Consider the following 15,037-nt stretch of genomic DNA (forward strand, 5'->3'; position numbering starts at 1 on the left):
CCGGACTAACTAGGGCCTTGCTCGCTGCATCTGACCGAAGTTCGGAATAACTAGGGCCTTGGCCGCTGCATCAGACCAAATTCCGGACTAACTAGGGCCTTGCCCGCTGCATCGGACCGAAGTCTGGAATAACTAGGGCCTTACCCACTGCATTGGACCGAGGTTCGGAATAAACTGAACATAGCATAAACATGATCGTATGTGACAACCTGAAATCTTCATTTGGTCAAACCCTAAAAGTCAATCACTTCATATTATAAGTCAATTACATTTCTATTTGTTTTTAACAAATTTAAAGTTCGTTTGACTAGTATAATAATTATTCTTTAAATGAACGGGTGAAAGAATGTAACGTCTCGAGTCTTGAAATTTCAAAACCGCGAATACCACGTAGCTTAGAAGTTCACGGCCAAACTTTTATGTTTGGGCCGTAAACAACCCTAAAAACCGTAAAATCATGCTTAAGCATGAGTTTACTCCCCAAAGTACCTCACTTTTTACTTTCACTCTCAAGAGTAAACTCCAAACACTCTCAACTATTATCCCGGTTTCACCCGATTTCCCGAAAACATGAGTATTTCTCGACTTGATTAGTTGATGTATCATAACAACTAGTGATTATACATCTTTTCATCCATCCATTTTTGTGTTTTGATTAGATTTCCAAAACACTAAGAACACCAAGAACACACACTAGTGTTCTTGGACTTTTAGTTCATTTCAAGCTTCCACAAAGTAAGTACTTCTATCCTAGAGTCTTTTAAATCTTGCTATACATCATAATATCAAGAAAATGTCCCAAGAACGCCAAAAACAAGGTGTTCACGGTTTTGGGAGGCTCCCAAAACCATAAACACCAAGTAACGTGCCAAAGGGTGCCTAGATGGTTCACAATGCCTTAGGGACTTATCTAGATCCTTCCTTGATGAGTTTATCACACAAATAGCACACGAATCACTCATTTATATGTGTTTACGGTTTGGGGATCCCCAAAACCGTAAACACCACTTAGAGTGAATAAATGTCCCATACTCCTTCCTTTTGCCTAGAATCTAACCTAGGCTATTACCTTGAAGTGTTTAGGACTTGAAAACATCATAAAACCATGTTCCATAGGAGTTTATGGCAGTAAACTCATGGAGAAATGGTCCATGAGCCGTAAACTCCATTTAGGAGTGTATTGATGCCACAAAACACTTCTTAAGGCTTAAACATGAAGTAGGAATGTTTGGATTGGCTTAGAAGTCTTCAAACAACAAATGGTCAAAAATAGGGTGAGCTTGCGACCGTAAACCCAAGGGTTTACGACCGTAAACCCTTTTGGTTATGACCATAAAACCGTAAACTCCCTAATGGAGTTTTCCTTGAACCCCAAACACACTAGCCTTTCCCTACAACACTTAGATGCAATCCTTGAGACTTATAACACTTGTATAAGGTGTTTAGCATGTCCTAGGGTGTCTTCACTTTGTTTATTAGTTGATTAAAGACTAATTGGATACATATATGTGATATTATATGTTAACAAGGATCATAGAGTGTGTTCAACACTTCACTTGACACCTAGCAATCCTACATCTTCCGTTCATCCGTACCACTCACTACAGGTGAGTTCATACCCCTTAATAAATGGTTTAAATGTTTTTAAATGCTTTATGGGGGGGGGGGATACAAGTTAAATACTTATGGTTATTATATCAATCACATGTGATTAATAACTACAAAACCAATGATTTTCTTACTGTTCAAACTGTTTATCAAACTGTTTTACAAGCTATTTTACTTATCAAATACTTCTACTTAAGCTATTATATACTTATTATCAAATGCATGCCTATGTATGTATAGTTATATAAGCAATGTTTAAAAGGCTTAGGCAGGCCAGCTCGCTTTATTTCCTTTTCCCCGTTGGGATGTGGTCTGGTAAGGTATTGGGTATCCGTCCGAAGGTCGTTTAAATATTAGTTATATATCATGTGTACATATATAGTCATAAAGGTTCTTCTAGTCAGTTCAATACCCTTAGGTATCAAGGGTATACTTCCATGTTCATACGTACTAGTTACATCACTAGTAAGTTACCATAGGGGTAGCACAGGAGGATACTAATACTATTACTAAAACAATGAAACATACAATGAGTCAGTTCATTCATGAGTCAGTACATTACTATACATGCTAGATAGAGAGAGAACATACATTACAAGTAGCACACGCAAAACATTTCAGTAGATACAGGCTAGACAGAGAAAGAGTACACTTTTCAGTTAGCACATTCATTACATATACATTCATGCAGTTATGTGAACCATTAGACGGGTCATGGTACTTCCTGCCATGACCGTTTTTGTATCCCGAATCTCCTTAATTGGGGAGCGTATGAGTTTGCATATAGATCTATACTGGATTGACTATCCTACACCTTGCTGCTCGCTACAGTGGGACTTGCAAGTCTATGGGTGCCAAATGTCATTTCTTACGGCGTCCTACATCGTCATTTTACTATAGTCGGTAGCAGGATACAGGCTGATCACATGTTACTTTGAACACCTTTTGTTTTAAGGTAGTTAGTACAACGGTAGTCACTTATTACAAATACTACGGTACTATAATATTTTCCCATTACATTCACTTCATGAATATTCACACGATGCACGGTAATGTAAAATCTATATTTTTGGTAAATCATAGTCAGAATTGGGAAAACACACACACTAACAAGAGACACACGCACAGACACTAGACGCCTTGGTAGAAGGCTACAGTTAGTAGGAAACATAGGGTTTTCTAGGAGAGTTCAAACATTTTACAAAACATTGTACAAAACATCTTACGAAACATCTTACAAATGCTTTCATACAAACACATACATTAATATACTTATGATCTCACCAGCTTTAAGCTGATACTTGCTTTCAAAATAACTTGTATTCTCAGGTCACCAATAGACGGGTACAGGTGCCAGGCTTTTGAGAAGATGGAGTTCGTTCAAGACTCGTCTTTTATTTTGATATGTATATTTTGGTGTCTATAACTTTGAGAGAACACAAATGTATGAAATTATATTATTAATGCAATGGATGCTGTTGTTGCTTGTTTACTATTATTCATTGTTGTGATACTGTACATGACGTCCTCCGCCCCAGAACGTTTCCCCCGTTCATGGTTTTGGGGTGTGACATCGTTTCATATAACATAATGACATATACATGCATGAATCACAAAGACATTAAGCATGCAAACTACTTCTCGGGACTACCTCGGCATTGTACCCTCGGTCCGGAAACATACTATCGTCTAATATACTTTGGGATTACCCCGTCATCGGACCCTCGGTTCGGAACCTATCATACTGGCACCTGCAAGAATCACAAAGACCTCTAGCATCCTAACATTCCTTGGGCCTTGTTCGACATCAGGTCATAACCCGATACATATATCCATAAGTGCCTAGGGCTAACCCCCGGGTCTTCCTTCTATACGGAAGCATAAACATAAACATGAACATAATGGGCCGGCATTGTGGTCGTAGACCCATGCACAAACTAAGGAGACTCACCTCGCACTACTGAAAACTCGTTGAACACTTCCACCTACTAACCGACAACTTCTGAACTGCTAACGCTTCGGCTTCCCGAACTCTCAATACCCAAAATAAAATTAGACCACAATAATCCAAAAGTCAACCCTAGTCAAACTTGGTCAAAGTAAACATCTAGTTGACCTGACTCACCGAGTTGGTCTACCAACTCGTCGAGTCCATACCCCAACAACCCAATACATCCCTCGACTCAACTCGTTGAGTCTAGCAAGAACTCGACGGGTCCTCCTTCAATCATACTATCAGGACCATCTTCAACCGACTTGCCGAGTTCATCCTTGAACTCATTGACTTCATCATCCACATATAAACGTGTCTAGTCTGTGACTCGCCGAGTTGTATGAACAACTTGTCGAGTCCATATTCATAACTAAGGAGATTGCCTTAGACTCGCCGAGTTCTTCCTTGAACTCGTTGAGTACGATGAACTTCATGACAATTATGGACTCAGACTGGCTGAGTCCCTTTCCAATATTAAGTCATACCCTCAACAAAAGGGTTTTGAGGCAAGAACTGGCCTGATTCGCCGAGTCTTACAACTGATTCGCCGAGTCTCTCTATGTCCAACACCATTCAGATGATTTCAAACAAGCTCAAGGCATCCAAGACCCAGATCTGGCCTCCTAGGGTCGGGATATCATACAAAGCTGCTACCTTTGTACCCATGCATGGCCCTTTTTGCTCAAAAGGCCATAATAACCACTTAATCTATGCATGGAGAGGCATAATGGCATAAATCTCCAACCTTTATGTCTTTACTACTCAAGACCCTCCTAGATCTGAAAGGATCTAGCTTGGGGACGTCCAAATCCTACAAGACATCCTTCTTGGACCATCAACTCCATAAAAAGGGACATAAGGACATCAAAAAAACTAGAAGTCAAGGTGAGAACTTGATTACCAGAAAATAAAGAAGAAGAAGCAAACTTCTTGGATCTACAACCTTCTCCTTGGACCTCCAACCTCCTTTTTCTTCTTCTACACTTCAATAACACTCTAAATCCTTCAATAACGACTCACACACTCAAAGAGAACACTAGGGTTTCGTGGGAGAGGTTCTGGATATTGGAGGCTACAAATGAAGTTGATAGAATGAGAATATGTTGCTTAAATAGGGCACCAACTCCCGATTTAGGTTTTTCCCAAAACCTAGCCAACTCACCGTGTCAGTCCTCTGACTCGTCGATTAGGTCACTTAACCCGCGATAAAAAATCACGCTCCTACTCGTCGAGTCATTCCTCTACTCGATGAGTCACTTCGTCTTTTGAGGTTTTCCTTTCTTTTCTAGGCCTCCTGAGTTCAAGGTGTTACAACTCTCCCCCACTTAAACTAGACATCGTCCTTGAAGTTCGCCACAGTCAACTACCTTACAATCCGCCTACTTGATGAGTCACTTCGTCTTTTGAGGTTTTCCTTTCTTTTCTAGGCCTCCTGAGTTCAAGGTGTTACAACTCTCCCCCACTTAAACTAGATATCATCCTTGAAGTTCGCCACAGTCAACTACCTTACAATCCACCTACAGCTTTACACACTTTACCCATTAGGTCAATCCTTATTCCTTGTACTGTCACCGGCCCTTCCAAGGCATCTTCCTATAAGCAACAAACCCTACCAATCTCCTTCGAGGACCAATCCTCTGCTAAAACAGCAATCCCGACCACTACTAGTGCCAACCATCCTACTAATACTCATAGAATAATCCCACAACAATGCTCCAATATTGAAAACTCCACCCAGTGTGAGAATTCAGAAAATCCTTCGAGTAGCAGATCCCTCTCAGCTACGTTTAAGGCTCAGACGAGAACAACATCATCGAGCCAAATCATTTACTCTGAGAGCATTTGATTCCGCGGTGAGCAACTTAGCACCACCCGATCAACTCATGGCTTCTTACAGAAAATCCCTTACCATCATTCCTGCCTGAAGTCCTGCTGACTCCCATCCGCCTACCGGATGAACCGAGACCACCCTGGTCCCAACTAATCTATCATTACTCAAAATACCAGTCCCCCAACGGTTACCGACGCAAGAACATTCCCTCAGTCGCTCAAAGCGACTTATGAAGATACAACGACTACCTAAACTGCTCTACCAACCCAGCCACTCTACTTTAGACGATCTAGGGTCCCCGATCCCCTACCTTACCCTAAGGTCTTTACCAGGTCCCAGCTGTTGCTAAAGGAACACGAGCCTCACCCATGGGTCTCACCCATCTATACTTCAGAGCGGCCTCTCCCACAGGTCTTACCTATCCAGGGCTATGCAGACCCACTCCTCCTCTGATATCAACTAGCTAAACTTTCCTGATTCTTATCATGCTAACTCGGAGATTCGGGCTGTCGCCCACACCCCACGAACTAGGAGATATGGGCCCCCACCCACACTCCGCTAACTAAGCTGCTAATGAATGCTATGGCTTACCCACAGTCTTACAACACTTTACTGACTCGTTGCTGGGGAATGCTGCGGCTACCCCGCAGTTTTATATCCCTACTAAACTTGCACCTTGCCGGAAGCTCTCCGACGTGGTTTCCCCGAGCCAGTCATCTACTAAACGTGAATTCACAAACTCGAGGTTGGAAAGTTTTCCCCAACTTCCAACCTAACCGCTCCTCAATCCAAACAGCCACTTGAGCTGCTTCCTTCCTTACCAAGACTGCGGAACCACCCCAGTCTTGCACTTACTCTATCCCTGGCCACACGGGTGGCTCTCCCCCACTTCAATTCATCTAGCTCCTAACAACTCAGTCTTGGGAGAATTACTAATTCTCCCTATCATCCTCTGAGCACTATGCTGAAAACCTGAGCTTACCACAGTTGGGGATCTAACCGATCCATCCCCTAACGACACCTTCCCGAAACTAGTGAGACACTACCAGATCCCACACATGTGCGCTACAGTTTCTGCTTCCAAAGTAACCTCCTCTAAAGGGGGCGACCTCGTATCATCATTCTAAAATCCATAACGATGAAGTCATACCATAAGCTGATAGAGAAATGAAAGATACGTACCTGACACATCGGCTACTCACAACTCATCCGAAACCAACTGATACACCCTGATCCGTGCTGCAGGCGCCACCCCCCGGCCTGGACGGCCGTCGGTGATCCTCAAGGTTGCAGGGCTAGGTGCTATCACCTGTCCAACTGAATGCAAACTCAGACATTGGGCCTTCTTGTGGCCACTCTAACTGCAATAGAAACATATCATGTATGATCCCTTGGTGATGGTAGCAGTATAATCCCTGCTAAAATGACCAATTCGGCCGCACTTGAAGCAGGCAGAATCACCACCGCTGCCACTCCTAGACGCACCCTCGTGCGTCCTGCCACAGTGGCCCTGGTCCTGAGGACCTCTCAATCTAGAATCTGATGTCTTGGGCCTCTTGCCCGATCCCATGGATATCTGAACCTCTGCCAAATTTTGATGGGTTTTGAGAATTCTAAGACTCCTATGGTGTACATGCAACCCTATAAACCTTGGATCTATGTTATCTCTCTTATACATGCAAATGCAACCCTATAAACCTTGGATCTATGTTATCTCTCTTATACATGCAAATATTAAATATTCTAAGGTTTCATCCTAACTAGCATATTATGAAGCACCTATACTAAAAAGTTCTAGTTAGATGACATACCTTTTGATCTAGCTGGATGTGTTCAAGATTTAAGAGCTTAGCCCCAATAGTGTGGAAGCCACAAGTGGAATAACAAATCACCAAAACACCTTGGAAGAACTTGAGAGAATATGTATGCACACTAAAATCGGCCCACTCTTATGTCCTCACACACTAGTTACCATTTCTTGTGCCAAAAGCCTCTGTATATAGTATGGAGGATTAGGGTTACATCCATGTAAACCCTAATACCCATGACCTTTCATTTCATAAGATCCATAGGTTAAAACTCCATAGACTATCCATGAAAGCTTTAGCCCAACCTAAATGAACTTGGCTCATTCCATATACATATATAAGAGTCCATATTTAATTAGTTCCTTTTGATCACTTAATTAATTCTAAATTAATTCTTGATCAATACTAATTAAATAATATGATTCCATGTTAATATATTAGAACTTATAATATATTAATATAAATCATAAATATACTATTCTCAAAAGACTAACCATATAAATTGTGTCGGTGAAGTGCAACCCAAATGGACCATGCCGAGTTGGTTCAAGTACATAACAAATATAGTTTTGGACTTAGACATTAATCCAACAGTCTCCCACTTGGATAAGTCTAAAAATATTATTAAGTATGAATTCAAAACCTAACTGGAAATCGTAGCTCTTGAAGCCGCTGTCTAACTCTGACCTTGTCAACGACTTGTCCATTAGATAAGGGATAATATATTCCTCCATTCTAGATATCATATGGACTGAGACATGGATTATAATCATTCTCTCAGTCCATTTGTTGTTTCCCGATTTCCAATTTATGATGACTGACTGATTGAACAAATCAAATCAGTCCTGGCTTAGCCAGACACTCACATGTGTCATCGCTAAATCATTGAGGGGCCCACAAATATCGCTTTTATCTCAAAGGTAAAAGGAATGGATAAACTTCGACTCATATGAATTGTTCTACTATGTAACATCCGGATTTACAGGTATCATATTTTGATTATTTAATTTGAGTTTTAAGGAGGGACTCGACGAGTTGACGATTAGACTCGTCGAGTAGGATCGCGATTGCTGACTGGATTAATGAACAGACTCGACGAGTCTATGTGTGGACTCGATGAGTACGCGCTGATGTCATAAACCTTAAATCTCTGGGCCTGTGCCCTCTTTAAGGGACCTTATAGCCCTCATTTGCGGCTACCAGTCCAGAGAAAGAGCCCCTAGAGAGCTTGAGCGAGTTGTGGGAGAGAGAGAGAGAGAGAGCTATTTTGATCCCTTTTTGTTGTGGTTTTGCAAAGAAGAAGGTGTCTCCAGCAAGAGAAGGTCAAGGGGATTGTGATTATGTGGTTTTCTAGCTTTGGTCTTCATTATTGAGGTATAAAACCGATCCGTTCTTCTGTTTTGTGCGAATCCTTGAATCTAGGGTTTTCTATACCCCTTTATTGGCTTGTATTGATGCATACGTTGTCCCTCTTAGTGTTAGACTATGGATCTGGACCTTTAGAGGTCCAGAGAGCATTAGCTATCCGGTTTTATGTTGTTCCATGGAGGAAATGAACCTAGGATGCCATTTTAGATGCCATTTCACCAAAAGAAGCTTTGTATGCGTTGCATGAGTGTCAGGATTTGACCTTTACATGATTATTGGACATGGGGAAGTCAGATCTATAGGTTAGAGAAGCAGATCTGAACTCAGAAGGTCGATTTGGTGTTTGTCATGGAAGAAAATCGCCGAGTCCATAAGGGGACTCAACGAGTCGAGTTGAGTTGCCTTGTGACTCGTGACCGGTTGTAGCCCGTCGAGTGGAAGGTTCACTCAACGAGTTGAGTGAGGATTAGAAAGATCCAGAGTACACGCTTGGGCTCGCTGAGTCACCTATATGCACTCGACGAGTCTAGTCAAAGTTTGACCGTCGACTTTTATTGACTTTTAGGGTTGGATCAACACTTGGACTTTTGGACCATTAGAAGGGTAAAATGGTCTTTTAGCCTTCTGAGAGAACATTGGAATGAACTAGTCTATCCTGGAGAGCCGTTATTTATTTGAGATGATTGCTTATATGTTTAGGCGGGGCTAGGTCAATGTTACGAGGTTCAGGGATACCGAGCACGTGAGTAGATAGACAGCATACGAGGTGACTCTTCTCACTATACTTTACCCAGAGTTGTAACTATGTGTGACCGGAATGTCTTATATGGTATGTGGAGTACGTAATATGTGTCGCTATGTGATATGTATGTGCTATGTTATGTTATGAGTACCATGATATGGACCGAAAGGTCAACAGAGTATGGACCAGAAGGTCAAGATGATGAGGACCGGAAGGTCATACGGGTAGGGCCGGAAGGTCTACCAAAGTTGGGATGGAAGTCCCCTGAGACACATGGATTCGAAGATCCCATAGGGTTATGGCCATGAGTGGCGTATGTGTTGTAGGTGGTATTTTGGCGAACTCACTAAGCATTTATGCTTACAATGTTATGTGTTATGTGTTTCAGGTACTAGTGATGATCGCGGGAAGGCGCTGGCATGATCCGTACACACTAGCAGGAGATTTGTTTATGACCTTGGGATGTGTTTTTATCGTGATGATATTTGTTTAACTTGAGAAATTAAGAATATTGAATGATTTTTATGTTAATTGAAAAATGAAAAATTATTTTGAAAATTCGCGTTGTTACATACTACTTGTTGAATCATACACAAAGGAACGTTTTATAACATCGAGTTACCGAATGCGTTTTCGTGAAATCAATGTACAACCAACTCATAGTAACAACTCATATCTCTAGGTTTGAAGAATATAAGATATTATCGTCTCATGATCACTCGTGATAAAATCCATGAAGTGGTTCAAATGAACGCGGGTTGAATCCAATACTCAGAACTAATGAGCACTCGTGAGTGTTGTAGCAAAACTTTGTCCACCAACTTGGACCTCTACAAGCCAACCCATGACAGTCTTGATTCATATCTATTTCCAACATATGATCGACTGTGGATGGTTTGAATAACTTAGTCATTCCGAAAGAATAACCTAGTTATTATGGAAGTCAAAACATGAAAAGTGAAACACAAGAATAACTGAATCAAATATGGTTCAAAGCCTATGAATATAAATAAAACACTTTTATTTATCACCATACTAATTACTCATTATTCATTGTTTCAGTTTTATCAACTTTATAATTGAATTAAAACACTAGGTGTCCCTTGCTCCAAGCATGTACACTATGTTTTCTAAACAATAGCTTTGCTATACACCAAGTATGAATTCTATGTTTGTCTATGATCCTTTTCTTTGTGAAATAGATCAATTGAACATAATTTCAATGATTCTCTTTTCACACTCCCAAATCCTTGTCTTAAATGTAAGAATTCCAAATTCTTATCATTTATCAAAATCTGTTTAGATTTTAAACTAATAAGCATTGTTCCTCTTGTAATGATTATGCAAAAAGCCACAAAGACTTGGCAACAATCATTACAAAGTATTCCAATGGAGAGAAATTCCATGGAAACGATGTCTCAAATTTAAAGCGCATTGCTTTGAACATGCTTCTTGCATTAAGTTTCTTTAACCTTACACACATTGCTTCCACCTATGAAGCCAACTCTATATTCCCATTTTGACTACCACTTCTGAAAAAGAGTTGCCTCTTTTCAGACTATGTCAATATGGTCCTTCCAATATTAACAGTATACTTCCAACTATCCTTGAGCAACCAATCTTTCGTAAACCTTAGATTGTCCTCAACAATTGCTTAATCACTTTAGTCATATCCAATTCTAGACATTTTTCAACTTAATGCCCCAAGGCATTTGGAAAATTCAGAAAGGATAAATATTATAGCACATGTAATTGATCTTGTACCCAAAGTAAATGGGACACGATTCATGATGTTTCACATAAAGACATGGTTTTAGGCCAGTCTTTTGCCATAATATTTTTTTTGCCATATTCTCAAAATTTGACTATGAAAAGGGATGCCGTAATCATAATCGAATTTTGAGAACGCAATATATAGAATTTTTTTTTAATTCCAACATTCCAACATGAAATATATATATATATATATATATATATATATATATATATATATATATATATATATATATATATATATATATTCTTAAATAAAGGTGATTAAAATCTCAATATAAGCTCTTTAGAATGATTATAAACTCAATCTAAGCTCTTTAGAATTGAAATGAAGTATAATTTCCTCTCCCTTAATTATAGCAAAACAAGTTTTTCAACCCATGAAACCTCACGAATTGAAACTTTTGTTTTCTATAATTAACATTGCTAACTTGCAATACTTACCATAATTATCATGCTCCCACTAACATGATGATTATTAGCATAACACTTATGCTCCCACTAGCTTTGACATGTATCCAGAAAACAGCTGGACCTCTAGAAGTCAATACTTTATTGACATTCTTAGAAAAGTTCATATTTCTGATACTAGATTCCTTTGATAAGACTTTATCAAAATCATACACCGTATCTTAGATAGATCATAGGTGTGTCTAAACAATTTCAGAACTATGAAAAGGGATGCCATAATCATAGTCTCAATTGTTTATACCTTTTTTCCATTTCTCATAAGTCCATGTTAGTGTGCCGGTTAACCACACACGCTCCACTAACGACTTTGAGAATGCATTTATCACAATTGCTATCTAGTTAAAATCTACTTAGTGAAAGTGTTTCCTCACCATCATTTTCATGAATCAGAGAGAAACCTTATTACACTTAGATTTAATGGTGTATGTGTTCTTATCCGTGTGAATTTGTCAAACCATAATCACAAGACTAGGTTCATGACAAATCCTAACTCATATGGATTGAACTTGTGTAATCTTATCTTCTTGCCACCTGGCAGCTCAAGGTCCTGCCATTGCTTCCAAGTAGCTACGCAAACAATTGAGAACATGTAGAACTCAAATGTATAGCCAACTTAACTGGAGTAGGCACATAAATGTCAACACGATAGGTTATAAACCTCTAATTGTGTGCTAGTGATGAAATACAAGTTTTGTTCTTGATTACTTCTTGAAACCCTTTCAGGATCTTTTAGACTCCCACTGTATCCTTGACCTATAAGACTTTCTTGCCAAATATTCAAGAGATAGTGTGGATACTAATCAAGACAGACACTTAACACAATTGGCCTTAGTTGGTCTTTGTTTTATCCAAAACATCACAACTTACCAATTTCAAATGTATAAGGGTAGAAAAATTTTACTCTTACATTTGACAAGTGTTTTAAACCTTCTTTAAGACATGTCACTCAAGTTAATCTTAGAGTATAACTCTAAGAATTGATTTTGGAACGAAGTATGAATCATCTTCTTGATTTAACCACTTCAACAATTCATAACTCCTCTTCTTAACTATCAGAATGGACTTAGAGGATGAATTGCGATAAGGTATCAAAATCATTAATATGATCTTAAAACATGATACTAAAGTACTCTCCCATCTTTTCAGATTTGAGAAAACTTTTATCCTTCTGCCTAATTTGTTTCTTCTTATTTGTTCTGTGACACATTGAAACTTTTCCAATGTCTAAGAATTATACTTACGCTTGTAAGTATAATCATATTTACTAAACCTTAGTAAATCATGACGAATAGTCTTATCCATCTTTTGTGGTGAACTTTGGCTAGTACACAAGAATGTGTACTTGATCCCTTAGTCCTTCTATTAAGTCACATATACATGTGAACACGGATCTAGTCTAAAATTTCCAAAGTTGAAAATTATCATACATCACACTAAACACCTTGTATGATTCCAAGTTTTGGTCCAATTGAAACTTGGGTGATGAGAACCTTTCCTTATTTGGTAAATTAAGACACTACCACAAATGAAATAATCAGATTCATATTTCCAATATTGCTATAATCATACAAACATCAAATTTTCATGAATGCCATTGTAAGGAGATAAAAATAAAGTAAAACAAACTTTTATTTTTTTTAATGCGAAAAACTTTTGCTTACAATGCGACTTGAAATGAAAACTATGCTATTACATGTTTCCTAGCAATCTATTATAACTCCTAAGAAGTAGCTCAAGAATCTGATCTTCAAACCATGCGATAGAAATCCATCTACGCGGTCAGATTCAACATACTCTTTTTTTAAGTTTCCTACCCTTTTCTTGATCCTTCCATACATCAAGATGTATTAAGAATCTTCAAATGAAACTTAAGAGAGTTAGATAGTGGACTTACCTGAAGCAGAGTCAAACTTTTGATTCTTCTTTCTTTTAGGTAGCTTGGGCAGCTTCACTTCCAATTCCCCTTTTCTTCACATTGAGAACGTATAGACTCTTTGGGAATGGTACACAGGCTATTCCAGACTTAGACTTTCTCTTTACCTTCCGGTTAACCGAGTTGACCAAGGCCGACCCCTTTCCATTGGGAAGAGAAAGTTTTTCTGAACTTCCAATGTCACCATTGTCCATGTCCATGGAAGTTTGAGAAATAGACCTTCCATCCATATTTGCTTGTCTATTGCACCAAATCATTTCTGATTCAGCAACAATAAGCAAATAAGAAAGATCCATTAGGGTCATGTCATGATCTGTCACATAGTAGTCTTTCTATATGACTCAGGAAGTGACTGAACGACTCAGTCAATAGTCAACTTCCTTGGGACAACGACACCCAACATTCTCAACCTATCACTGTGTGACTTCAGTCCTAATACATGAGTGCACACAGGACTTCCAATTTTATGTTTTATTGTGAGTAGGGATTGAGTGATCTTGAACTTTTCAAGTCCTTAAACTTGTGGGTCAGGGAGAATAATTGGAGGATGAGGAGGAAGAGAAGTATGACTTCCATGAGCCAAACTAGGGAAGTCACATTCATTAGGAAAGCTTGATTTGGGAAGATCATTGTTGTCTAAACCAGACATCAACAATGGGAGAAATTCATAAATTCAAGTACAGTTGATTTAAGTCCATAATATAACACCCAATATGAAATATTTAGGCGAGGACCCAACAAACTATTTTATAACTTGGAAGATGGATGCCGTAATCCAAGCTGTAAAATATTTGAAGGTAGGTGAATGACGATTCACCAATTTCCACCAACATAAATGAAATGTATTATTTGGTTTTTTGAAACTCCTAGATTCTTTTGAGATTCATTGAAATTTCAATGGCATGTTTCAAACTCGAGTGTGCCCTTCAGGTTTTGTGACTGGGATTCCGAGGATCACAAAACAAGGTGTGAAGTAACCATGTAAATATACTTGGTACCCTTAATATTTACCCCTCAATCGATGTGCCGGTTAACCACACACACTCCACTGATACTATGATAAACATTAAGTTACCCTTTGTCTACCTTGTTATGTCTAGGTTAGTGTGCCGGTTAACCACACACACACTCCACTAACAGCTTAAACAAAGTGCAAAGCGTAATTTCATGGATTAGCACCTTATTCACAACTTCCTAAGTAACTAAGATTGGGAATTTATAAATTTTTAGTTACTTAGTATTTTTCATTAATACTTTTAATGAAAGGAGAATTAAAGTCCTTGTCCTACCCATTCGGCTAACGACTCTCCACCGGTCAAGGAAGCGGTGGGTGAGAGTGGACACCCATTAAACTACCATTTTATAGGCAGTAACCTTATACCCCCCTTATAGACCGACTTCGTGAATGAGGCCTACTAATGGTAAGACGACTTTTTTTCTTATACATATATAAATATTATTACACTGATAATATTATAAAGTATAAGGGTTGAATTTTAACTTTTAAAAT

This window comes from Lactuca serriola, chromosome 5 (assembly GCF_051521515.1).
Source record: "Lactuca serriola cultivar US96UC23 chromosome 5, Lser_US96UC23_V15, whole genome shotgun sequence".
In the NCBI taxonomy this organism is placed as follows: domain Eukaryota; kingdom Viridiplantae; phylum Streptophyta; class Magnoliopsida; order Asterales; family Asteraceae; genus Lactuca; species Lactuca serriola.